Source organism: Pithys albifrons, chromosome 9 (assembly GCF_047495875.1).
Source record: "Pithys albifrons albifrons isolate INPA30051 chromosome 9, PitAlb_v1, whole genome shotgun sequence".
Classification (NCBI taxonomy): Eukaryota; Metazoa; Chordata; class Aves; order Passeriformes; family Thamnophilidae; genus Pithys; species Pithys albifrons.
The window spans coordinates 37,659,529-37,687,038 of record NC_092466.1 but is presented as its reverse complement, the minus strand read 5'-3'; the positions used below and the strand labels follow the sequence as shown (position 1 = coordinate 37,687,038).

The 27,510-nt window shown below is 51.2% G+C and overlaps 1 protein-coding gene across 3 annotated transcripts in view; it reads left to right on the top strand.

Moving 5' to 3' along the window:
* Positions 1–27,510, top strand: part of PRKG1 (protein kinase cGMP-dependent 1) — a 341,078-nt gene that overhangs the window by 92,090 nt on the left and 221,478 nt on the right. The window lies entirely within an intron of this gene.

The following is a 27,510-nucleotide window of genomic DNA, read 5'->3' as shown; positions in this document are numbered from 1 at the left end:
CCAAGAAGTTCTTCCTCCTGCCCAGGTGGCACTTGCTGGGCATCAGTTGCTGCCCGTTGCTCTGGTGCCATGGCTGGGCCCCCCGAGCAGAGCCCGGACCGTGCTCTGCCCCCTCCAGTTCAGGATATTCTGTGATCCCATGACCAGAAGTGCAGAGATGAACAGAGAGAGGCTCTGCTCCTGACTTGGCTTTTAAAAGACTCTTTCAGCTTCTCTGGTTCTGCTTTTCGTGTTGTTATTTGTGGCCGCTGGTTTTATTTTTCCCTTGCAAATCAGTTTCTGATCAGTAAATGTAGTTTATTTCCCCAAAGGTTTAGCTTTTTACAGACTCTGGACTTTCTGAGAGGTGTGTTTGTGTACAGTGTAGGTGGAAAGTGTTCTCTTCACTTGTGTTTATCCTGTTCTTGTGGCTCCTGTGCCCAGCTCAGCATCACCCCAGGCCCTTCCCACAGGAAGCACATCTGAAAGAACAGATTTCCCCCTTTGTACCTCTCCACTTACCTTGTCCTGCAGTATTGGAGGTACCCACAATCTACATCAAATAGTAACTGTGTTTTTGGTTTTCATCTCTGGCACTTGGATTTTCCCCAGGAATAAAGGGAACAACCTTTACACAGCCAGTGGTTTGTCTGGGAGATCAAAGCAGGCTCATTTTCCACAGGTCCTGAGCTGATTTCCCCACGAGTTCTAATTAAGCACTGTTTGCACTGGAAATCAGGACTGTTTATACGAAATTAATGTTTTCAAATGTGATTAAAAAGCAAATAGTTGAATATAATCTTTGCAAACTAATGAAAAAGAATGGAGTGGAATGGTTGAAACCAGCTTTGTTTACACTCCAGCCTTGCTCTGTGTGTGCATATTCTCTGCTGGCTACACTTCTCCAAATCTAATTGCTCTTTTTTTCCCTGCTGAAGTGGCTGATAATCAGATTTACGTGTTCAGTTTAAAGAAACACAAGGTTTTATATAAAAAAACCCCAAACACCTCGTTTTTTTCTGTCCTTCCAAGCTGGAGCCCAGGGGCCCAGAGCCAGGCTGTGTCAGCAGTGGAGCTGGGGAGAAGCTGCTTCTCCCTGTGGGATTGTCTCCCACTGCCTGCTCTAAGGAAAGCTGAGGGATTCCCACTTTTCCTGACCTCCGTCTCCAGCCTGAGAGCAGCCAAAGCTCCACAGGTGTTTTTCTGGTGTTGATATTCTGAGACCTTGCAAAGAAACTGTGCTAATTCACTTATTCCTTGTTATTTTTTTCCTTTTTTCCCTCCCTGGAGCAGACAGAGCAGCAGTTTGGCCCTTTGCCAGAGCCACACTGACCTCCTGAGGTTTGGATTTGTTTGGGGAAGGGTTCACAGACCTCTTGTGTTTGCTGCACCTCATTTGTCTTGTTTGTCACCCCTTGGCACGGCCCTGCCAGCGTCCCACCCCCAGAGCTGGGGTGGAGGGGGCAGCGCTGCTCGTTTGGATTTCGGGGGAACTGAGGCACAGAATTGCACCTCTGTTACCTTAAATTGATTTATTGGGGTGTGCACCATGCTCTGTCCCTGGGAATGAGGGCTGTGCTTGGTGCAGGAGGGAAGGACAGTCCTTGCCAGGGCTCCAGGCACTGGAGAGACACTGTTTTCCTGCTATTTTCATGGCAATCTGCACTAAAGGAGCTTTAATTCCCTCTCTTTGGATTCAGTCTGCACTCCATGCCTTTTATTGGGAAAGGAGAGCAGCCAGCAGTGGGAATGGTTGCAGTGGCAATGTGGAGAGATGAACTTGGTGGGGAACTGGCAGATAGTTCTGTTTTCTTCTTGAGTTAAATAAAATGCTGCAGGTTCCCAGCAGTTCTTACAGCAACAGTGACCATCTGCGAGGTGTAAGGTTTCATAACAATAAGTAATTAACTCCAATTCTCAGTCACCAGAACAACAGGGAAGAAAACCACTATTGAATAATTCCAAAATCAATTTTTTCCAGCATCCTTCTTTCAGGGGCATTTTCTGAATTGGTTTGTGTCTTTCTTTTAAGCAGAAGCAATCCTTAGTTTCCAAGCACCAAAGGAGAAGTTGTTTTCTCTGGGTGGCCCAGGGCTGTGTGTGCCAGTGCAGAGACCATCAGTCACTCCCCTTCTTGTCACCTCATTGAGTGAAGTCCTCTCAGAACAGATTTCCTCGAACTAACTTTGGACTGGACTAATTCTCTCCTCCTCAGGATGTCTCCTGCCATACCTTCCACTGCTGAGCAGAATAAATTGCACACAAGTGAATGTAATTTACTGCGAGATTCAGGCAGAAAATGAAGAGCTCAGAGTCCTGGGGCATGTGCAGGTCCTGGAGCCAGAGAATCACAGGATTGCTTGGGTTGGGAGGGACCTTAAAGCCCATCCAGTGCCACCCCTGCAGGTGTCTCAGGGTGGGCAGCATGGCCAGAGCCCCCTCCAGGAGACCCTGAGCCTCTGCAGGAGCCAGGGAGCAATGGGAGACCCCAAACTAAGTGTCACCAGTGACCAGCAAGGGACTCCAGACTGGGGAGTAGCATCAGAACTGGTGCACACACTGGGAGGGTGCCAAAGCCCAGGAGTGCCTTTGCTCTGGATGCCACCCCAGAGGGAACATCTGGGGCCCTTCTGGTGTCCCTGCACCAGGGTGGAAGCTCTGCAGGAAACCAGAGCTTGGCACTGTGCTGTGGGAAACCTGGAGCCGAGCTGGTGAGGGACTGGTGTGCCAGGGCAGAGTGGGAGCCAGGCTGTGCCCAGGACAGCCCCTCTGTGTGGGCAGTGTGGTCAGTGTGGGAGCCAGGCTGTGCCCAGGACAGTCCCTCTGTGTGGGCAGTGTGGGAGCCAGGCTGTGCACAGGACAGCCCCTCTGTGTGGGCAGTGTGGGAGCCAGGCTGTGCCCAGGACAGTCCCTCTGTGTGGGCAGTGTGGGAGCCAGGCTGTGCCCAGGACAGTCCCTCTGTGTGGGCAGTGTGGGAGCCAGGCTGTGCCCAGGACAGTCCCTCTGTGTGGGCAGTGTGGGAGCCAGGCTGTGCCCAGGACAGCCCCTCTGTGTGGGCAGTGTGGGAGCCAGGCTGTGCCCAGGACAGCCCCTCTGTGTGGGCAGTGTGGGAGCCAGGCTGTGCCCAGGACAGTCCCTCTGTGTGGGCAGTGTGGGAGCCAGGCTGTGCCCAGGACAGCCCCTCTGTGTGGGCAGTGTGGGAGCCAGGCTGTGCCCAGGACAGCCCCTCTGTGTGGGCAGTGTGGGAGCCAGGCTGTGCCCAGGACAGCCCCTCTGTGTGGGCAGTGTGGGAGCCAGGCTGTGCCCAAGACAGTCCCTCTGGGTGGGCAGTGTGGTCAGTGTGGGAGCCAGGCTGTGCCCGGGACAGTCCCTCTCTGTGGGCAGTGTGGGAGCCAGGCTGTGCCCAGGACAGTCCCTCTGTGTGGGCAGTGTGGGAGCCAGGCTGTGCCCAGGACAGTCCCTCTCTGTGGGCAGTGTGGGAGCCTCTCTCTGTTAATCAAGCACTGCCAAGGCCAGCACCAAACATGTCCCCGGGTGACTTGGTGTGGGAGAAGGGCACAGCAAACCCTGGAAGTGGCAGCAGTGCCAGGGGAGCAGCTGAAATGGTGGTGTTACAGTCTCCAGGGTTTTTTAGTGGTCAGGACCACTGCAAGGCCAGGTTGGACAGGGCTTGGAGCAACCTGGGCTGGTGGGAGGTGTCCCTGCCCATGGCAGGGGTGGCACTGGGTGGGCTTTGGGGTCCCTTCCAACTCAGATAATTCTGTGGTTCTCTGATTTGTTCTCCATGTTCTTAATTCATCAGTAACTCAGCAGTCTTGGTGCTGCTGCCTTGGCCAAGGCAACACCTGAGTGACCCCTCCATGCTTGGGAAGTCTCAAATTGCAATTGGCAAAAAGGAAGAGAATAAAACAGTGATTATTTTTCCTTCAGAAGTTACTGAAGGGTCTGGAGATGTGCTTGGTAGAGACATGAGCAGCACACAGGATTGGCTTGGGGGAGCAAAGAAACCTTGACCTGAGGGTGAGCAAGGGCTTTGCTGCTGCCCCCAGAGGGCAGAGGAGCACTGGGCAGGGGTCTTTGGGCCAGGCAATGCCAGCTGGGATGGCTGCTCTGGAATTCCTGCCACCTCCTGGACTCAGGCAGCCCCAGTGTCTGCCAAAGGGATACCCCCAGTGCCTCTGGGCAGAATTGTTCATTAGGTGGGAGTGGAAGGGGTCTCTGGTTGCAGGGCTGCAGTCCAGTAGTTTAGAGGGGAAAAGTTAGTGGGAATGAGGCTGCTCCCAAGCTTTTCCTTCTCCCTGCAGCTCCACTCCACAGCCCAAGCGTCATTTCTGCAGCACAACTTCTTGTTACCTCCCTGTTAATCTGAATAATAACTTGCTAACAGGTAAAATTATACTGGGAAAAATGAGTCAGCTCTTTGCTGAAAAAATCACGGGATTTGATGTCATTGCTGCTTAGAAATATTAGAAATACACCAGTGATTGTGGCAGATTGTGGCTGAGTGGCACCAAATGGCAGTTTTAATTTCATTTGATTTCTGCTTTCCTCTGAGTATTAAATAGCACAAGGAGGTCTGTAAGTGGTGTTTGGCTTTGGAATTTCCTTCATGGTTTTTTTCTGTCCTGGAGGTCTGTTAATCTGTTCTTTTGTGTAGTTCTGGGTGGGGAGTGAGGCAGCCCGGGGGAAGGGGATGGCAGCATTGCCCAGTGCCCCCCTTTTCTGGGTAAGGAGCACCGTGTTGTGCTGTGTCACCGTGTTGTGCTGTGTCACCATGTTGTGCCCTCTGTACTTGGTGGAGCTGTTTGCTCTTGGTTGGTGCAGCACTTCCAGGAATGAATATTAAAATTGTCATTTTTTTCCACCCTGCTGTTGTGGAGAAAATCCATGAAGTTCATCTTTCTGTCAACTTTTAACTAAGAATTAAACTAATCTGTAGTTGGAAGATGTTTCAAGGCTGTTAAGATGTTGGTTTTGGGGGAAAAAAGTATCCCCTGCTCTGGGCTTTGTGCTTCTCTCTTCCTCTGTGAGGAAGGTGCTGCTCCTAAAACCACACGCAAAGAAACCAGCCCAGTGCTTTTATCTGCATTCTGTGAATAATGCTGATATTTGGAGAGGTGATTTCCCAGTGAAACCACGGGACTGTTTCCTGGCAGTGGCCACAGAACCCACTCCCCTCTGACACCAGGATGTGCCGTTCCCAGCCAGGGGGTTGGGCAGCAGTGGGTAAAAGGGCTGAGTGTTTCTGGTCCCTTCCTGTCCCTCCAGGCCCTGGATGGAAGGATTTGCTGTGACAAACCCAACTAGTTTATGCAATAAATTGTGTATTGCTGTTAGGCTGAATTTTAGCTGAATTTCAGCCTTGGTTGCTGCCTGGCTTGGAGAACTTGCCCGTTTGTGGTGAGCTGGGAGTTACACCAAATGCTCCAGGAAGGAGGGGAAGTGTCCATAGTCTCAAAAGCAGTACAAGTTTTTGCTCTTCCTCCACCCACAGAGGGAGGTTTTGCCCTCCTGCTGCCCCCCAGCATCCCCTGCTGCCAGTGCCCTCCTGCTGCCCCCCAGCATCTCCTGCTGCCAGTGCCCTCCTGCTGCCCCCCAGCATCCCCTGCTGCCAGTGCCCTCCTGCTGCCCCCCAGCATCCCCTGCTGCCAGTGCCCTCTTGCTGCCCCCCAGCATCCCCTGCTGCCAGTGCCCTCCTGCTGCCCCCCAGCATCCCCTGCTGCCAGTGCCCTCCTGCTGCCCCCCAGCATCCCCTGCTGCCAGTGCCCTCTTGCTGCCCCCCAGCATCCCCTGCTGCCAGTGCCCTCCTGCTGCCCCCCAGCATCCCCTGCTGCCAGTGCCCTCCTGCTGCCCCCCAGCATCCCCTGCTGCCAGTGCCCTCTTGCTGCCCCCCAGCATCCCCTGCTGTCACTGCCCCTTCTGCTGCCCCCCAGGACCCCATTGCCCTCCTTGTCCCCCGGGCTCACTTCTGGGCTCACTTCTAACATATAATGTGTGTTTGTGCATCCATGAGGGGCAGTTTGGGCTTTCCTGGGCACAGAGAATCCACCTCCTGTCCTGTGCATGACCTGGAGCAGCCCTTGGCTTGGCACTGCACCCAAAGTGCTGATGCCTCGTTTGGGCTCAGCACAGATGCCCAACTTCCAGTTCTAGCCCCATTATTAATCTCCTTCTTCTAATCCTTGAAAGCACTGACTTATTGCTGGACTTTGGGAGCTTGAGTTCACTGTCATTGACCTGACTCGGTGTGAGCCAGGCCCAAATCCCCAGAGGACACATTAAATAGCAGACTCGGGGTGTTCAGAGGGAGCCTGTTTGGATGGGCTGGCTCAGCCTGTCCTGCGTCTGTTCCAGTTTGTATAAATATTTGTTGGACAGACCTCCCGTACCACCCACTGCAATCGTCTGCCTCGCTAATATGTGTCACGGTCGACTCTTTGCTGTTGATCTCTGTTGGTTTATGTGCTATTTGAAAGCTAAACCAGGGCAGTGTGACCTTCACCAGCAGCAGGTCCTGGCCCCATCCTGCCCACTCAGCACCACTCATGGGTGACCTTCCTTGTGCTTTCCTTTCTGCTGGGACTGGAGATAAGTCTGTAATTTGATTTTTTTTTTTTGTTCTTTTGGTGGTCTGATCCTTTCAGGAAGAATTCTGCGGATTACAATTCCGAAAATCAGCTGATCAGGTTTTTTAACAGCAAAGGATGAACTTTAATTCTGAAAGCTGATCAGATACGTGGTTCTGCTCTGGCTTTGCTTTCAGGAGGGCCTTTTACAGAGGGGTCTGCACAGGTTGGATCCGTGGGCTGAGGTCCAGCAGGACCAGTGGCAGGTCCTGCCCTCGGGTCACACCAACTCCCTGCAGCTCCAGGCTGGGCACAGGGGCTGGAAAGCTGGGTCAGGCCACAAGCCCAGGTGTGCCCAGGTGGGGTTGCCCGGGGAGGTGGCAGAGTGCCCACCTCTGAAGGTGTCCAGGAAACATGTGGATGTGGCACTTGGGGCTGTGGATTAGTGCTGGGCTTGGCAGTGCTGGGTTAATGGTTGGACTGGATATCATAGAGGGCTTTTCCCACCTTAGAGATTCCATGATTCCATACAAGCCTCTGCTGTGCTGTCCCCATGTGAGTAACATGCCTGCAGTGCCTCTGCCCTGGGCTGTCCCAGGCCCCTTGAAGGACTTGGTTAGGAGAGAAAAACCCACACCTTAAACCATTTTCATGGGGAAAAGTGGACAAAGCTCAGGTGAAGATGAACCCACGTATGTTTTTATTTGTGCAGTGAAGATTTATCTCTGAGTGACAATTCCAACTGAGTTTTGGGGCCTGGGACAATGAAGAGGAGGGTTCCATCAGGGCAGCCAGCAGTGCTGGTTCAGCACTCTGAGCTCTGCTCCTCTGGGGTTGCACTTCCCATGCTCAGATACAACAGGGTCAAAGCAAACCTTGACTCAAATTCTCATTTTGGTGCCCCATGTCCTCTTTCTAAAGAGCAGATACTGTAAGTACAGTGGGCTGTGTCACACAGCGAGCTTTAGACCTCTTGTCCTCGTGTAGGTCTCATTTCCAGCTAAATATGTTTATTCCAAGACATTAAGTATTCCCCAAGTGGCTCTTGTTCCTAAAATACCCCTCAGCAAAGGGCAGCGTGGCCCTCCCAGCAGCATCTCAGGGAGAACATGGCCACGCATTTTCCTGCTTGTCCTCTGCAATACAGCTGGAAGCCTCTCCAAGCAGATCATCGGCTTAACATGTGAAAATATGTCCCAAGGTTCCCCGAGGACTTTGACTAATGCATTTGCAGTGAATCAGAGAGGAGTTTTTGTGGCTGGGCTGATCTAAATCAGCAGCACTCGTGGCCCTGGATTGGTGCTCGCTGAGGAGCCAGGCCACACGGAGGGAATTATTGCACCGAATTGACTGCTTTGTCACAAAGATTAACCTGAAATATTTCTACCATTTCGGAGCCAATCTGTATTCCTGGCACTGGAGAGGGTTTCATTCATCAGGACATGATTAATGAGGGCTGGCAGCTCTAGGCAGGAATCGGGATATTTTTGTTATAGATCTCATACGGTTTAAGTTTTGCTGAGTTATTTTATACACACGTTTTGGTGGCTGGAAGCACTTGGGGGAACTAATTCCTTCAATTGTGGATTGGCTCTTGGAATTTATGATGGGGGAGATTTAAGCTGAGCGTTTGTATTGATGGCACTGCAGAATAAATAAACAAGCACAGGGTAATGTGTTGAAAAAGCAGGATGGGAATGCGAATAAGCTGGGGATGTTTGTGTTTGCTCAGGGACCTGGAGCAGGTCTGGGTGTCCTTTGCAAACCTTCAGTGTGAGGGAAACGCTGCTCTGAACAATTTCACAGCAGGGCTGCTCTGCCAAGTCTGGCAGAAGATGCAGCGCCCGGAGCCCGAAGGTCTCTGACCCAAACACAGTACTAGGGTGTTCCTGTAAGAGAGGATGTGAGGACAGGGTGGGAACATCACCCAGGGTCACCAGGGTGCGAACATCATCCAGGGCCACCAGGATGGGCAGAGGCTGGAGCAGCTCTGCTGGGAGGGAAGGCTGGGAGAGCTGGGATTGTTCAGCCTGGAGAGGAGAAGCTTTGGGGGGACCCAACTGTGGCCTTGCAGGGCCTGGAGGGGCCAACAGGAAAGATGGAGAGAGACCATTTCCAAGGGCCTGGAGGGACAGGACACAGGGAATGGCTTCCCACTGCCAGAGGGCAGGGACAGATGGGATTTTGGGAGGGAATTGTTCCCTGTGAGGGTGGACAGGCCCTGGCACAGGTTGGGCAGAGAAGCTGTGGCTGCCCCATCGCTGGGAGTGTCCCAGGCCAGGTTGGACAGGGCTTGGAGCAACCTGGGCTGGTGGGAGGTGTCCCTGCCCATGGCAGGGGGTGGCACTGGTTGATCTTTAATGTCCTTTCCAACCCAAACCATTCTGTAATTAGTGAAATCAAAAGCCTTACAGGAAAATAAATACATGATTTGAGTTAAACAGGCAAATTCAATTCTTCAGTTTCCTTTTCAGTGTTTGAGGCCTGGTTTTTCCCTGTGATATTAAATGGTTCTGGATTCAATATTAAGTGGAGGGAGAATTGATTTTGCCTTCATTTACGTACCAGTAGCTATTTGTTCATGTGGTTCTTTCATGTGCTTTCTGGCATACCATATGTGCCGATGGAAGTCAGCAATAAATGCACTTTTTTAGCACTATAAGAAAGCTTTGGAGAAATCTCAGCCCTTATAAAGGAGTTGTGTAAGTGTATCTTGAATGTCCAGGTTAGAAATGCACATTTTCTGTCTGTAACTGGTTTCCCCTCACCCACCACTAACATTTTTGTCCCTGTTAGTGTGGCTCAGGCCAGGCTTGGTGCTGTCTCTGTCAGCAGTGGGTGGGAGGGGAATGGAGCCACAGTTTGGGAAATGTCAGCCTCTGCAAACACATCCTGTCGAGCCCCACGCACAGAGCAGCTGATGGATGGGCTCTCTTCAGGCAGGGGAGGCTTCTGAGCCTCAGAATTATTCCACAAGAGCAGAGTTTTCCATCCAGAGAGGCCAAAACTCGGCAGTATTTCCCCTGATTTGCAGGCAGGTCTTGTTTGAGTCGCCTGGCTGACCACAGCCTGTTCTCCTGAACGGGATGCTGTTGGAATTCTGACCCACTGCTGGCTGCTTAAAATCAGCCTTCTGTTGGCTTCTTGAGTCTCGGTTTGTTTGACTCCTTCCTTACTCTTTAAACTTCTGAAGTCTCTGGGCCACTCCAGTTGTGCTGCAGGCCCAGAGCGTGGCTGTGTGTCCAGTGAGGCTGCCCAGGTGGTTGGTGGAGGTCACACATCACAGGGGAGGAGCTGATGGATGTTTCTGTTACCTCTGAGCAAACAAAATGCAGGTGGGAGTGCTGAGTGTCCTCAGCCTCTGCTGAGAGCTGTGAAACATGGGGCATTCTCCAAGCAAAGACCTCCTGGAGAAGCTGAGCTGGATTGGTGTCACTGCAGAGTAAAATTGAGGATGAAGCAGCAGAAGTTGGAGGTTCACATCTCAGAAAAGGGAGTTGATTGTTAAGAATTGTGTGAGGCTCTGGGAATTGTCCCTGCTTTAGACATTTAATATATTCATCTCAATATCATGTTAATGAAGCTGGTAAAGTGCCCATTTCAAGGCTACTTTTCTTCAGGTCTAAATAAAAGTCACCATCTGCTGCTACATTGCTGCAGGAAAACAAGCCTTGCTCTAATCCTGATTCCTCCCTGAGCCTTGAGGTCATTGTGGTAATTGCTGACATTCCCTGAGCTCCTGTGTAAATGTTATGTGACCATAATTTCAGCCAGAGTTGTCCAGAATCCCTTGTCATCAGACACTGGGGGATGGTTGAGGGGACGCTGCTGGACTGAACTGGCAGAGCTGTGCCTGCCTGCTCCACATCATGCCATTGCTGCTGTGCTGGAAGCCTCAGCGTGGCTGTCACCTCCTGCCTGCCTGTGTGAGCTGCTGTGCCAGCTGCCAACCCCAGAGCAGGCTTTGGATGGGGCACTCCTGCCTTGGCATCCAGACTGATGCAGGAACTCAGGCAGCAGCCACTGCCTCAAAAGCACTGGGGCAGTGGTGAGTGTGGCAGCATGAAGGGAGAGCTTTCTGCTCTCAGCAGAGCTCAGAGGGTGGAAACAGCAGAGAAAACACCACATTTTGGATGAGTCTTCAAACTATTTTAGGAACAAAGCCCAGCATAGGCTCTGTGCAGTTGCATATCTATGGATAGCAGAGCAGAGCACTGTGGGGAGGAGGTTCCTGCTTGGAGGGGGAACAGGAATGGTTGTGGCTGTGACAGCTCCATGCTCAGCTCTGATGTCACTGTCCGAGGCACCAGGGGATGGCTGGGGAGGGGCTGCTGGAGGTGGCACATGGAGTTGCTCTTCCATAATGCTGTTTGTGAGCTCTAGAGGAGTCCACGGCCCCAGAGGATGGCTGGGGAGGGGCTGCTGGAGGTGGCACACAGAGCTGCTCTTCCATAATGCTGTTTATTAGCACTGGAGGAAGGATAGGGACAGCCCATGGGAATTCCTGTGTGGGGTGCAGAGGCTGCTGTTGTACAGGGAGTGGGAGAGGGAACCATCAGCAGTTGGGGGTGAGGAAAAAGGGACTGCTGAGATCAGAAAATCCACAGCAGTGGAGAGGTTTTCCTCTGGTTAATTTTAGATTCTGTGTCTGTATTTCCAGTTCTGAGTTTCCTTTTTTTACATGTCGCTCGACAGAACGAGGAGTGATTCAGAGGAGCTGCTGGGTTTAGGCTGAATTCAGCTTTAGGTAGACAGTAAACAAGGATGGATTCCCCCTCGCCATCCTTGCTTGGGGTGGCCTGAGAAAGGGCTTTGACTTCCAAAATCTCTGCTGTCTGTAATCAACAATTCTGGACAAGGGACAGAAAAGTATCTTCTTTATATTCCTCTGTCCCCAGCACTTACTCCATCACTGTGATCACTGAGTAGTGGGAAGTAAAATGAGGATTAGCCAGGTAGAAGGAAGGTGAGGTGGACTCTCAGCAGGAGGAAGGTGAGGTGGACTTTCATCAGAAGGAAGCCGAGGTGCACTTCCAGTCCCTGCTCCCAGGGATTTTGCTCCAGGCACAACCAAAGCATGGATGGTTGGAGAAGCTGTGGACTCTCCCTCTGAGGAATTTTCCACGATGTGGCTGCTCCAAGCCAACCAAAACAAGGTGGGACCAGGGGTTAGTTGTGCTCCATGAACAGGCTGATGATTCTGTGGTCACTTCTGGGGTGTATCTCGTGGCAGTGGAGAAGGCAGATCACAGAATCATGGAATGTCCTGAGCTGGAAGGGACCCACCAGGACCATCCAGTCCAACCCCTGACCCTGCACAGACACCCCAAGAATCCCACCCTGTCCCTGTCCCATTGTCCAAACCCTCCTGGAGCTCTGGCAGCCTTGGGACTGTGCCCACTGCCCTGAAACAGGACTCTCCTCTGTCTTCCAGTGACACTTCATGGCTTTTAATGTGTATGGTCCATGTAGAAACCCATCTCTGTAGCTTTTTAGCTTTCCACTCTCAAAAGCTTTAAAGGCTCTTTGAGTTACTTTGTGTTTCTCCTTGGGCTGAAGGAGACTGTGAGAGCTCTTACTTGGGTAGTCCTTAGGAACAGAAATGGTCTTCCAGAGGAACTGTTTTTTTCAGATTACCTTAGGAGATGCTTCAAGAGAGCCCCAAACCAACCATCTCCATGTTTGTGTTAATGTCCCTGAGGTTCAGACTGGGGCAAGGTTGGTGTGCTGTGCTTGTCCACCTTCCAGGCTCTGAGGGGGCAGGGACTGTGTGGCCTCCAAACCTACTGTTCTTACAGAACCAGAACTGTCCTTAGCAAAGCTGTTCCCAGGAGAAGGAATCCTAATCCCAGGGCAAGAGATGGCAAGCATCACCTTGACAAAAAGGAGGAGGGAGAGTTTTGGAGGAAAAACCCCCCACAGAGGTGTTTTGGGAAGCACCTGCCACTGAAGGGCTGCACGTTGTGCTTCCTGCCCCAATTGGTGAGACAAGGCCTCTTGTGGAAGCCTGGCTCGTGCTGGGGCTCAGGCTTGGTGCCCATCCCTTGGGGAGTGCCACAGATCCTGGATGTCACTGCACAAAGCAAATCTGCCTGGATTACATTTCAGGGTTTCTTGGGAATGTGTTATGTGATACAGGAAAAAATGATGTTTCCCAGGGTGGGAGTTTTTTCCATGTCTCTCGTGTTGACATTTCTTCCAAAGTTTGGGTACTGCCAATAGCAGCACTTTCCTATGGGAAACAATCACAACAGAACGTGGTTATTACATAAGAAACAAAAATAAAGCATCCTTCAGAGCACTGCCTTTATTTGTGACTTAATGGCTGTGAAAAGGATAAGCAAGTGAGTCCAAATCTCCAGAAAGTAAGTGTTCTGAAGCCTCCAAAATGTACCTCATGCAGACTGATTTATGAATTCAGTGTAGTGGTTAACGTGCCAGAAATCAAATATTCTACAGGAGTTCTGTCCCTGAACTGAATTCACTGAGCACAATGTATTAAAAAGCTTTAGTCCAAGCATTATCTCACCCTGGGAGCAAAAGCCTCCTCCTCTGCCTCTGTGCCTCCAAGGAGCCCTTGCTTCAGTTCAGTTTTAAGGTCACTGATATTATTTCATTTGCATTCCCAGTCAGAAGTGCCATAAATTGTTTGATCAAAAGCCTTCCACTTCTTCAGTCTTCCCACTCGCTTTATGTAATCTCGGATTGGTATTTTTGGAAAGCTTGTCTGCCTTGCTGTGCCTTGCACTGCAATCCTCTCCTGTGAAGTCCACAGGGATCCAGGGGCTCAGAAACCTGAGCACACACAGCCAGTGGTCCTGGAGACACAAGCAGGGGGTTTGTTCCTCTTTACCCAAAGGGGATGGATTTTGGTGCTGATGTTGTGTTGATCTTGGAGAATCTGGGGATGTTTCATGTTGATCTTCCCACAAGGATTGTTTTCACAGCAAACTGTGCTTCCCTGCAAACCTGAGACTGGAGTGGAGGGAGAAGAATGGATTGAGTTGATGGCTTTGCCCAACACCACCTGGAAGAATTTGTAAAAAAAATCACTAGGAAAAAAATCTACCCAGAGACCTGCAGTTAGAAGAGAATTGCTGAGGGAAAAGTTGATAGAATCATGGAAGGGTTGGGTTGGGAGGGATCTCAAAGCCCACCCATTCCACTGTAGGAATTTTATATGCAGTTAGGCCCGAAGGCAAAGATCTGTTTAATAAAAATCCCGGGTTTGCCTCTGTGGCTCAATGCGGTGCAGCTTCGGGGGAGCTGAAAGCTGCCCCGCTGCAGAGTTGGCAACTGGACGGCTCGTGAACACCTCGGGGTAACCAATGACAAAGGTCCATTGTTCGCGTGGACGAGGCCATTGCCAGTCGTTAAGTGCTGAGCCACGAACCTTGTGCATGAACCCTGTACCCAAAGGTATATAAGTGTTGTATGGACATTAATAAAACGTTTGATCCAGCTAATTCATATTGGATCGTCTGTTCAGTCCAGACCCGTCTCCCATATTCCACCCCCTGCCATGGGCAGGGACACCTCCCACCAGCCCAGGTGGCTCCAAGCCCTGTCCAACCTGGCCTGGGACACTCCCAGGGATGGGGCAGCCACAGCTTCTCTGCCCACCCTCCCAGGGAAGTATTCCTTCCCGATATCCCATCTGTCCCTGCCCTCTGGCATTGGGAAGCCATTCCCCTTGTGCTGTCCCTCCAGGCCCTTGAAAATAGTCTCTCCATCTTTCCTGTTGGCCCCTCCAGGCACTGGATCTCCTTCCTCCTCCTTGTTTGGTATCCTCAAATCCTCATCCTGCCACCAACCAATCACCTGGAACTCCAGTCTTAGAGAATAACAGAGATGCAATTTTAGAGAAAGGACAAAGCAAACCCAAGTTTCACAGCAGTGGTTCCAGCTGATGGAAACATGAAAAATAATAGAAACCACATGAGGCAAATCCAACCCCTCCTTCCCAGAAAGCCAGGATTGGCACAGAAACTGCTGGGTTGGAGCTGAACTTCTCAGGTTTCCTGCTCATGGGAAGAGGGAAAGGCTGCAGGGATGTGTGTTCCAAACCCCACAGGCTGGGATGGATTGAGGCACTGCTGGGGTAGCTTCTCTTCAGACCTGAAGAGCCTTTCTCCAGATCTAAATGTGTTTTTTGGTGCTGCAATCAGGAAACAACAGTTCATTTTGCCTTTTTTTGGATGATGGAAGCATTGCCTGCAGCGGGAGCTGGCAGGCAGCGGGCACTGCTTCTCCTCCGTGCCCTCTTGCCCTTGGCTGTGCTTTTATTGGTTGTTTTTTCTCCTGGAGAGAAAAATCACAACGGCCTTTTCAGTGACAGTAAAGGCAAAACTCACTGTGGCCTTTCAGTGCCTGGAGGGGGCTTGGGAGAAGACGGGGAGAAACATTTCATGGGCAGAGAGTGACAGGAATGGTTTTAAACTAGGAGATGAGAGATTTAGGTAGAGATTGGAAAGGAATTCCTGGCTGTGAGGGTGGCAGGCCCTGGCATAGGTTCCCCAGAGAAGCTGTGGCTGCCCCATCCCTGGAAGTGTCCCAGACCAGGTTGGACAGGGCTTGGAGCAATCTGGGCTGGTGGCAGAGGGGGTGGAATGGGTTGGGATTTGAGGTCCTTTCCCACCCAAACCATTCTGGGATTCTGTGTCTGCAGATTGCAGAAGTGCCCACACAGATCCCCCTCTTCTGACACCCAAATTCAGTGTCAGGAGGAACTAAAGTGAGTGTCCTGTGTTTCTGGGAGGGCCCAGGACTTCTCCATTCCAGACACCAGGGTTGTTTCACAACCTGTAAATGGACTTGGTGACCTCAGGCCACCCTTCCCTGAGAGCTGTCAGAGCAAAGAGGCTGCTCTGATTAAACCAGAGATTAAATACCTATATGAAAGAGCCATAATTGTGTTATTTAACAGGATTTCAAGGGGAATGTCTCAGGTATCCTTCCCCTCTAGGATTGTACATGGAATTGTTTTCTGCCTTGTCTGGGGCAGAAGGGTTTGTCTGCAACGTGAATCAAGGAAATTGCTGGCAGGAATCCCTGTGGAAAGGGCACTTCAGACTGATCTGCTGGAAGTCTTTGGGCATGCAGCTCTGTAAAGTGATGGAGTAGGCTGAATAACAACTTCTACTTGCAGAGTTTTTGGCTTGAAAATATGTATTTTAGACAAACTGTTTTTTAGACAATATTTTATTCTTGATTTTGATCTTTGTTTTTCAAGAAAGGGTAGAAATGATCGCATTTGGGCTCCCCATTGATCCTTTGGAATTCTTTTATTCTGAGTTCTCCAAGCTATTTGGTGATTCCTAAACCTTGCCTTGCTCCTTGTATTACATATGGGAGAGCTCTCAGTTTGGAAGGAGGATTATATATGGAATATACTCCCAGAAAGGAAAATAAACCCCAACTGAAAATCCTTGTATCCTGTTTGGCTCCATATCTCTAAACTGTGTTAGAAAAGTTTTCAGGTCTGGCTTCAAGAGCAACACAGCAGTGACTGCATAGGCTGGCTGTGAATAAACCCCTGCAGGGCTGGCACTGCTGTGTGGCTGTGCAGGGAGGGCAGTGCCAGGGCTTGGGTCACCCACAGGGCTGTTGTATCTGGCTCACATACGAATTGCCATTGCCCTTCCAGTTCCCTGAGCCAGCAGAACTGGTTTGTGTTGGTGCCACAGTGGCTCTGCAGGGCACCAGGGGCTGCTCAGCCCTGGCAGTGCCCCTGGCAGTGACCACACACTGCCCCACACACACCAGGGCAGCTCAGCCCTGCCCATTGCCCCTGGCAGTGCCCATTGCCCCTGGCAGTGCCCACACACTGCCCCACACAGCTGCCATCACACCAGGGCAGCTCAGCCATGGCAGTGCCCCTGGCAGTGCCCACACTGCCATCACAGTCCTGGGGGCCATGAAGGCAACTGCAGTGCTGTTGGTGTAATCCCCTCATACCCTCCCCTTGCTGGGGGTTTAAATCCCTGTGCTGGGTGGGTTTGTGGGTCTGGTCAGCAGAGCTGCAGGTGGCATTGCCAGACATGAGAGAACGGTGTGAGTAGAGCCATAGAGTGCCCTGAGCTGGAAGGGACCCACCAGGACCACCCAGTTCAACCCCAACAATCCCACCCTGTGCCCCAGAACATCATCTAACCCCTCCTGGAGCTCTGGCAGCCTTGAGGCCGTGCCCACTGCCCTGGGGAGCCTGGTCAGTGCCCAGCAACCTCTGGGGGAAGGACCTTTTCCTGAGATCCAACCTGACCCTGCCCTGGCACAGCTCCATGAGCAGAGAGAGCTTTTTTGTAAAGTCCTTCGTAGAAACAGAGACAGAACATAGTGGCTGATTAAAATCCCAACCCAGCACCCAAGCGGCACTGGCAGTGAAGTTGGAGTGTCTTCCAGCTGAGATTGCCCTGCTGGGAGAGGACACAAGAGGAATGAAGTGCTGTTTGCGTAGCAGTGATGCTGAGGCTGCTCACAGAACCCTACAACTCAGGTGCAGGGTCAGTGATGGCAAACAGCAACAGGAACTGAGCGAGCAGAACATCGTTCCTTTAAATCTAGTTGGCTGTGTCTCAATGACACAGCCTGTGGGCTCTTCCCAACACCCTGCTGGGATGAGCATGGAGCAATCCAGGGATCACTCCATGCCTGCTGCCAGCCTGGAGCTGCCCTCAGTCCATCAGCTGTATTTACTACTGCAGGGTGATTTTCAGCTGCATATTGTTGTGTATCAGAGTAGTATTTAATTTGGTTAAATAACTTCCTTGGTTAAATACACCTTCTTCCTGGAGCTCTTCCTCTTCCCTCATTTGGGAATGATTCTCAATCTTGGGTTATTCCTTGAACGTGGGGGAAGGAGGGCACGAGGTTTGTGTCCCACATCTGGATATCTGAATTTAATTTGCTTTAATTTCCCTGGCTGTTCCCACAACATTGATTTTTTCTGAGAGCAAAAGGAAGGTTTGAACAATTACAGTTCTGTCCAAGGCCACCTGAGGACGAGGGAATCCACCAGAGGTGGGAGGTTGTGGAGACTCCACATGTTGCTTGGAGGTTTCTGGTAAAGGCCAAGAGTTTTGGCATGTTATTTTCAGTATTTAGCTTTGAGGTATCCTGCTCACATGTAGGATTTGGCTTTTATTTCATGGGGAATCTCTAATGAGAAATTATTTTAATAAGAGACATCAAGCTCTGCAAACAGGCTCAGGCTTTTCTAAATGTCTCTTGATCCTTTGGATGTGTGGAAAGGACCCCTTTCCCTCTGAGGTGGTTTCAGGGCTGCTCTGGTGTGTACAGAAGGTGTTAATTTGGGAGGTCTTGGCAGAGGCAGAGCATGGGGAGCCCAGTCCAGTGGGACAGCAGAGCACTTTGGGACTGGCACTTTTTTCCTGCTGCTTGATGCTTTTGAAGGCTTTTGGTGTTTTTATTCTGAATTCTAACACAGTCCCTCACTTCTAGCTTGTATTTATTTATTTATTTATTTATTTTCAACTTCAGGGCACGCAGAAATGTCTTGTTGGTTTAATAAATTGCCTCAGCACAAAAGAAAGCCCTGTTTGGGTATTTGTTATCATTCCTCTACACTCGAGCAAACACGTCCTTCAGTCCAAAATAATATGTGGTAATTGGCAAATATACTGAGAAATGTCATAGAAAAACAGCACATGTTTATTTGTGTGATAGATGTGAATGTTTCCTACAGTCTCCTGGTTCCTCATCACGTGGCAGGAAATGATATCCTGACACCTTATTGGAATAACTGAGTGCAGTTTGCCAGAGGAAGGTCTGGATGGGTCTCTCCTTGTTGACGTTTTCCATGTGCCTGTTTGGGTTGCATGGAAGGCAAAGAGGGAGAAACAGCCTCTCTTCAGTGCCTTTTGCATTCTGTGGAGGTAATTGAAAGAGTTTGAAAACTGCCTTTCATTAGGAGGGAAAGAAATTCCAATTTATTGACTCATTTCTGTTTGCAGGTTGATGAAATGGCTTATTTGTCCCCCAAATGCCACGAGGCATCTGCGGTGCTGATAACCTGAGCCACGGGCTCTGCTCACTCCTTGGGTTTGCTTACAGTCAGGAGAAGAGAGGTTGGACAGGGAAATAATGTGTTTTAATGAAGTATTCAGCACTTCTCCCCATTTCTCATCATTAAAACATCCATTTCAATTTAGAAATGGACCTGAAAAGTCGTGAAATCCATCATGCAGAACAGATGGGTTTTGCTGCAGATGGGAAAAATTCAAGCTGTTCCTAAACATCAGTCTGTGTATTTTAAGCAATAAACTGCTTTTCTGGAGGTATAACGGGTCAATTTCCTTTTTTTTTTGGATGGCAGAGGTTAGTTGCCTATAGTGATTAACTTCAATTTTTGTTTTTAAACCAGCTAAATGAAATTCATACTTAAAATACTACATGTGATTACACACAAGGTACATCATTTGGGTGGAGTTTGGGGTAGGTAGGAAGACTTTTGCCATTTTTATGGCTTTATCCAGGTACATCCAGATGCATTCTGGATGAAGAAAAAGCACTTTTAAAATGAAAATAATTTCTTTTCTTACAACCAGCAGCTGAATTTCTGTCTGGGATTTGTAGCCTCTGGTGCTCCTGAGTGCCTGCAGCTGGTGCCTTAAATTCTGGGTTATAGAGACTTTAAGTACAACTCTTTTAGTGGCACCTTTTGAGTACCTTTGTATTAGATCCCTGAAATACTGTTGAGTGTCCCTTGTCAAGAATTCCAATGGACTGTAGCAAGGTAAAGAACATTTTGTCTCCTTAAATGTTCCTAGAATGACACACTACAGGGGTATGGCTCGTTATGCGAGAGTCAGAACTATTCAGAAGAACCAGAAACCTTGGGATGATTCAGAATCCCAGAATCAGAATCCCAGACTATTCTGAGTTGGAAGGGACCCACAAGGATCATCGAGTCCAGCTCTTAAGTCAATGGCCCATACCCATACAGGGGATTGAACCCCAAGTAGAGCAGAAGATGCTGAGGAAGATGAAGATGAAGATGTGGGGTCTTGGGACCACCACCCAGTGTGGGAGGGCCTGGGATTGGAGGGTTTGTGGGCTGGGTGGGTAATAATTAGCCATTAGAATTGGGTGATACTGTGAGTGTGTCACACCTGTGTGGGTGCTCTGGCACCTTCGTGCACTGCGACACCTGATCAAAGAGCTGCCTTCACCTTTCTATGCCAACATTGCACAGAGAACCATTTCTGTGATTTCAGGCCACCTGAGCCCCTGGGCCAAGTGTGGGTGAACATGGTGATGCCTTCAGTGTGTCATGAGGGTTTATCTGGGCTATGGTCTGTTCCTGGAGCCTTCCTGGTGCCTGACCTCTTCATCTTAAAAGAGTTTCCCCTTTGGTAGCTCTGGCAGGTTTGCCCATCCCTTCTCTGAGTATCATTGTGGCTGTTTATTCACCTCTCTTAACTGGTGAGGACTCCTTGATGCTCCTTTTCTTTTGTGGCCACGCTCATGATGGAGTTTCCCACCCCACTCTGCTGCTTCCCTGGGTGGGATTCTCCTCCTGGTTTGCTGCCGCTCCTGTGGCGGTGGGAGGAGGTTGTGATTGCTCAGTGTCTGTTCCAGGAGTGTTAATTAGTGCCTCGTTTGTTTGTGTGGTGCTCATTGAGCCTGCATTGACCATATGGCTGCTTTTATCAGGAGCGTGACCTGCAGGAGGGGGAACATTTCTATTATTTATATTTATATTTATATTATCTTTGCTTTTTATCCATCTCCTGCAGCAAAATATTGGATAGTCACTAATGAGGTCTCGTGAGGTGAATGGAGAGGGTCTTTTTATACAGGGGGGACAAGGGGGAATGGCTTCCCCCTGCCAGAGGGTTAGATGGGATATTGGGAAGGAGTTCTTCCCTGGGAGGGTGGGCAGGCTGTCTAGGGTTTGCCCAGCTTTCTCCTGCCAGGCCCAGATCACCTGGACTGGGGAAAAAAACCCGAAAAGACGGCAAGAACTCAAACAGACCAGACTGAATTAATGCATGTATAAATATTCTAACATTTATCACTACACAGGTAATTGTACCCACCCAGGAGTCCCCAGGGAGGAGGGAAAAGGGGGAAAGGGGGATGGGAATGAGAAGGGACAAAAGAAAACAAACACACAACAAACGGAATACAAGCAAAGTTTTGAAGACAAACTGGCAAGGATACAATCTCACCACCCCAAGGGACAGAACCCAGCGAAATGAAAAGATCTCTCTCCAGGCTGTTCTCTGCTTCCTCGTGCCACCCTTGGAAGCAGCACACCAAGAACTGAACTCCTCCCCCCCGTTACGGGGAAAACACGTGTGGAATAACTACATGATGCCCACTTCCCTGGTTACAGCTGGTTACTAAGGAAACCTAGATCAAAACCATCACAGCAGGCCCTGGCACAGGTTGGGCAGAGAAGTTGTGGCTGCCCCATCCCTGGGAGTGTCCAAGGCCAGGCTGGATGAGGCATCAGGCATTTCTGTCACTTCCAGCCTTCTCTGCAGGTGCAGGGAAAGGCTGATGCCCAACACCTTGGCTTTGCCTGTTCTGGTGCTGAAATGCAGCCTCAGGACTCTGGGCTTTGTATCAAATATTTAGTCCTGTTCCTGTTTGATCTGCAGATGTAAGTCCCTGCACGGCTCTGGACTGAGAAAGTCTCCAAGCCCTGTTTTTTGCCAGCTTTTTCCTGTAGGATCAGTCCAGTGCAAACAGTACTCACTCTGGTGCCCAGCACCTCAAATTTCTAATGAGCCCACACCAGTTTTTAGCTGTGAGAGACCCTGGGAAGCCTCAGAGGGTTTTCCTGGGTGTTGATCTTTGTCCAAACTGATCTCTTGGTTGAATTCCTCCCTTTAAATTGTTCATGTGTCTCATTTGCAACCAAGCTGGAAGTGAAAACACTGAAGGAATAAACCATTTCTACCTTGGCAAAAATTTAGGACTAGAGGAAATCTTGCAAGAGAGCTTTTTCTCCTTGGATTTCCAGTGTGGTGTGTGGATCAAAGGAGCCTTGAGACTTGGATGCTTCTCTGGATGAAGCTGAACCTCTAAACCAGTTGAGATTTTCAGAACACGAGTTCACAGGAAATATTTATTGTTGTAAGGGGGAAAAAATCCCCTGGAGTTTACTTGTGAGTGACTGTTTTCCAAAAGAAACATCCCACAGCTGAAAAAGTGGGGCATGGAAATGACTTCCACACTGAGGCATGAATTTCTTGCTTGTTCCCATCTTCATCTTAACCCCACAGAGACCTCATGAACCAATTCCATACATGTTTTTGCTTCCTTTCAAAGCTTTGCTGAAACTCAGGGTCTGGTGGAGCTTGGCAGGAGAATTGCACGCTGGAGTTGCCTCTGGTTGGGAAAATGTGGCCACTTTTGGTGTAATCTCTAGAAAGCACCAAGAGCAGTAGGTGGAGTCCTGCTCTGCTGTGTGCCCTGTAAGCACAGGATGGTCACAGAGAGAGAATTGTGGGATCACGGAATGGGTTGGGTTGGAAGGGACTTCATAGCTCATCTGTGGCCATAGGCAAGGACACCTCCCACCAGCTCAGGGTGCTCCAAGCCCTGTCCAGCCTGGCCTTGGACACTCCCAGGGGTGGGATATCACCCACCTTGTCTGAGTTTAGGGTTGCGGATGGCTCTGGGGAGTGCAGTGAATTCCAAATGTTGGCTGGGAGAGCAGAGCAGATGCAGCACAGCTGTCAGGTGATGAGGTGTCCTTTGCCATGTGGTCCCAGGGGAATGAAGCAAATCCTTGTGGACTTCCTAGTGCTGCCTGGGGAGCTGCAGTGCCATCCCCCTGCTCACCTGCAGCCTGGAACACTGATGAGTGTAAACCTGGGCAGGCAGGGAAGCTCAGAGGTGTTTAGATCTGAGTGGATTTCCCCTCCTGAATTCCCTGCCCCTGTGGCAAACCTGGCAGCCCTTCCTTGGCATCCTCTGCGTGCCCATCCACCGTGCACGTGGAATCCTTCATTTCCCCTCTGCTCCCCCAAAAACAAGGAGCAGAAGCAGCAAGCTGGCCTTGGGCTGCTTGGGGCTTTGAAGATATGAAACAGGATATGAATTCCACACAGGCAGTTGGCTGGAAGCAAGTGCAAAGTGAGCAGAGCATTCAGTGCTGCAGCTCAGCTCCCCCTCAGCTGGGAGAACTCCATTTAAATGAGTCCCTAGAAACATGTTTGTATTTATAGCTGTTGGAGGTGAAGACTCGAGGTCAGTGCTTCAAAGATGCACAGATGATTGGGGAGCCTGGGGGACTTCTTTAAGAAGTGATTATGTGTGCCAATCATCTTCAGAGGTGTTCAGGCAGCACCTCCTGTGGTTTGTCTCAGCTGCCAATGCCCAGAAATCTGGGAATCCTTCCTTACCAGGGGACTGTGGGTTGCTTTTGCTGCTCATGCTGGCTCACTGGGCGTTTTAGGTGATGGTCAGCAGAATATGAGCTGAGTTCCTTTTGAAATGTTTGCAGTTGGATTGATCTTGGATTTCAGTTCTAGGGTGACTCAAATCATGGAGGCTTTTGGTGCTCTGACCTAATATGTATGATGAGGTTGGGTTTATCTTTCGAGCTGCATCTCAAAGGACTAAATACTGTGAGTGCCTGGTGAAGCCTGTGGAAGCTCAAATCACACTCAGGACAAGCCTCACTTGGTCCATCTGGAATGTTATCCTTGGAGTTTAATGTGCTTTGTGCTCACTGGTCCCTCTGCTGTTCCCAGCTGTGTGAGGTAACACTGAGCTGAGAACTCCTGTAGGTGTTTGAGTGGAGCCTCTGGGTTCTTGCACCGATTCAGCTGCAGGGATGGTGTGGTGTTCCTGCAGGATACCTCAGGTTGCCCTCCACGGATCCACGTGAGGGAAAACAGGGAGGCTCTCAGGTCAGTGTGGGAGAAATTCCTGGGAATGCTCGTGTGGGAAGTGAGTGATGAGCAGTGAAGGACCTTTCCAAGGAATGAGCTTAACTCAAAACTGAAGGCAACCAGCTCAGACATCAGCAGGTCTGATGAGCACCTGAGCCCTTCAGAGGGAGCATCCCTGGGAGCAAATCTGGGGGTTCTAGTGATGAACTTCTGAAGGCTGATTAATGTGTCCCAGGAGAGCATTCCGCTCTCTGCTGCCGTGGGTAGGGATTGCCATATTGGCACCGGGTCCTCCCGTGGGCAGCTCCCCAGGGCTCCCAGCTGGCTGGCGCTGGAACTGCGCCCTGCTGTGCCCCTGGAGCTGCTGCCCTCGTCGTGGTACCAGTGGAGTGTCCTACTGTGCCAGTGTCTGTGCCAGTGTCTGTACCTGCCCGTGGGTGCCCACAGTGCTGGTTCAGGGGGGAATGCAGACCTGGTGTCCCTCCTGCCAGCAGGAGCTCCAGGACTGCCCCCAGGCAAGGTGTGCAGTGCTCTCAGTGCCCACCTTCTGCTCAGCTGCCCACGGTACTGGTGGAGTTCTGTGCCACACCTCCCGTGTGTGCCACATGCCATCACCTGCCAGGCTCATTGAAACCATTCTCTGTACTGGGCTGGGCACCTCCCCACACACCCCGTGCCAGGCAGGAGGCTTTGTTCTGCACTTGGAAATGTGTGTGCAGTGGGCCTGGAAGCGTTGCTGGCCACTGGCAGTGCAGCACCAGGCTGTGCAGGTGGCACTGGCTGAGGGACAGTGTTGGCAGCTCCAGAGCTGCTCCAGCTCCACCCTGGGCACAGCCTCACCATGGCCAGCTGCAGCTTTCCTGGAAGGGTGCACTGACATTTCTGGTTCACGTGCTTTTTTTGCTGTGAAAGTAGAACCACACGTCCCTGTAGGTAAATACTTGGTAGAACTGTAGCAAGGAAGAGCAGATTCCTTCAGCAGGTCATGGTTGGTGGCAACTTGGCCACGAGTCAGCAGTGCCCTGGGGCCAGGAGGGGCATACCTCCCCTGGGGGTATCGGGCCCACCATGGCCGGGCCAGGGAGGGGATTGTCCCCCTCTGCTCTGCACTGGGGCAGCCCCACCTGCAGAGTTGGGGCAGTTGGGGGGACACAATGGAAGGGAGAGATTGAGCCATTGGAGAGTGTCCAAAGGAGGGACACAGAGATGGGGAAGGGCCTGGAGGGGCAGGACGAGGAGGGGTTGAGGGCACTTGGCTTGTTCAGCCTGGAGGAGACTGAGGGCAGAGCTCAGAGGGGTCTGCAGCTCCTCCCGAGGGGCAGCTCCATCTCTGCCCTGTGTGAGCAGGGACAGGAGCCAGGGAATGGCTGGAGCTGTGCCAGGGCAGGGACAGCACCCAGGGAATGGCTGGAGCTGTGCCAGGGCAGGGACAGCACCCAGGGAAGGGCTGGAGGTGTGCCAGGGCAGGGTCAGGTTGGATCTCAGGGAAAGTTCCTTCCCCCAGAGGGTGGTGGGCACTGACCAGACTCCCCAGGGCAGTGGGCACAACCCCAAGGCTGCCTGAGCTCCAGAAGGGTTTGGATGGTCCTCTCAGGGACAGGATATTCCATGATTCTACGATTCTCTGCTGTGTGGCCCCACAGAACTTCAGTGGCTGCTGAGGCTGTGCCACGTCATGGCATATGGGGGGCACCACCTGTGTGGGTGCAGCTCCAGTCCTTTGCACAGAGCTGTGTTATTTCTGTATCCAGCACAGCAGAACGGTGGTCCTGTCTGGAGCTGCTGGGGACTGTGTGTGGAGGAGCTTCTGGAGCTGCTGGGGGGTGTCTGTGGAGGAAGGGTCACAGGGATACTCCCTGAGCATCACACTTTGGAGAGTGTCATCATCTGGCTCGAGTTGCTGTTGGGCAGAGCAAAATAACCCTGCCAGACCAGCAGTGCTCTGTGTGGGAGGTGCCAGCAGGACGTGCAGTGGTGCCTCCAGCATCTCCCCTGTGCACACACAGGCTCAGGTGCCAGCAGGACATGCAGTGGTGCCTCCAGCATCTCCCCTGTGCACACACAGGCTCAGGTGCCAGCAGGACATGCAGTGGTGCCTCCAGCATCTCCCCTGTGCACACACAGGCTCAGGTGCCAGCAGGACATGCAGTGGTGCCTCCAGCATCTCCCCTGTGCACACACAGGCTCAGGTGCCAGCAGGACATGCAGTGGTGCCTCCAGCAGGAACCCTGTGCACACACAGGCTCAGGTGCCAGCAGGACATGCAGTGCTGCCTCCAGCATCTCCCCTGTGCACACACGGGCTCAGGTGCCAGCAGGACATGCAGTGGTGCCTCCAGCATCTCCCCTGTGCACACACGGGCTCAGGTGCCAGCAGGACATGCAGTGGTGCCTCCAGCATCTCCCCTGTGCACACACGGGCTCAGGTGCCAGCAGGACATGCAGTGGTGCCTCCAGCATCTCCCCTGTGCACACACGGGCTCAGGTGCCAGCAGGACATGCAGTGGTGCCTCCAGCATCTCCCCTGTGCACACGCAGGCTCAGGTGCCAGCAGGACATGCAGTGGTGCCTCCAGCAGGAACCCTGTGCACACACGGGCTCTGTCAGAGCCATGGCAGGGGGTTGGGGCTCTGATTCCTCAGAGCTCTTCCTTGTCTCTACAGGAGATGGTGTATGGCCATGCAAATGGCACTGCAGTGGATTCCCAGCCAGAGCAGTTAGGAAGGGAATGTTGTTGCTCTGACTGTCTCTAAAGCACTCCCAGTATGGAAGGGTAAGAACTCCAGGAAAAACCCAAGGAAAACTGAGCCTGGGGCTCCATTGCCTTCTCACCATGGAGTAAACTCCAAGTCCTAATGCTTTCCCAAGAAGCTGTTAATGTGCATTTATGATTTCCAGGAGATCAAATTGGAATTAAATCAGCTTTCTCTTAATGAGTTCTAATTGTTGAGGGAAGCTAATTACTAAGCCTTTCATTATGTGTCAGTAGCATCTTGTGTGGTGTAAGGACCTGTGTCAGGGAGGATTGGAGGCTTACAATACATGGCAGTGATAATCCCCCTCTAATCCAACTTTAAGATGTGTTGAAGTATTGATTTGGGAAAAAAGCAAGCCCAGAACATGTTCTATCTATTGAAACAACAGACACTATGGAATTTTTGTCTGGAGTTTCAGGAAATAGATTTGTTTAGGAAAACCCCCAAAATAAACAGAAAAAATCCTACACATCCTGCCTGCATGTAAGAAATTGTATGTTTTACCTTTTATTTCCAACTCAGGTAACATCTCAGGAGGCTTCACTTCCACTAAACAAGTGTACATTATACCAAAACACTTCCTTAATTTTTTTCTTCTGTTGAAGAGGGCAGGATGAGCCCAGAGCAGCTGTGGCTGCCCCATTCCTGGGAGTGTCCAAGGCCAGGCTGCACAGGGCTTGGAGCACCCTGGGCTGGTGGGAGGTGTCCCTGCCATGGCAGGGGGTGGGATGGGATGGGATGATTTTTAAGGTCCCTCCAGCCCAAACTATTCTATGAATAAGAGAAGCCAAAACTGCTGTAGCACATGAACAGGGCACCTTGATAAACCAAGGCAATTCAGGATCCTCTGGATCCTTTTTTCCCTCTTCTCTTTTAGTTGGGATTTTTCTGAGTGTTCTTCAGCTCAGCTCTGCATCCAGGCTTTTCATGCGATGGGACGGGATGGAATGGGATGGGATGGGATGGGATGGAATGGGATGGAATGGGATGGGATTAGGGGTAGGATGGGATGGGACGGGATAGGATGAGGTGGGACAGGATGGGATGGGATGGGGTGGGATGGGATGGGATGGGACTAGATGGGACAGGATGGGATGGGGTGGGACGGGCTGGGATGGGGTGGGATGGAACGGGATGGGATTAGGGATGGGACGGGCTGGGCTGGGATGGGATGGGATTAGGGATGGGATGGGATGGGATGGGATGGGACAGGATGGGGTGGGATGGGATGGGACGGGATGGGATTAGGGATGGGACGGGATGGGATTAGGGATGGGTTGGGAAGGGATGGGATGGGATGGGATTAGGGGTTGGATGAGATGGGATTGGGGTGGGATGG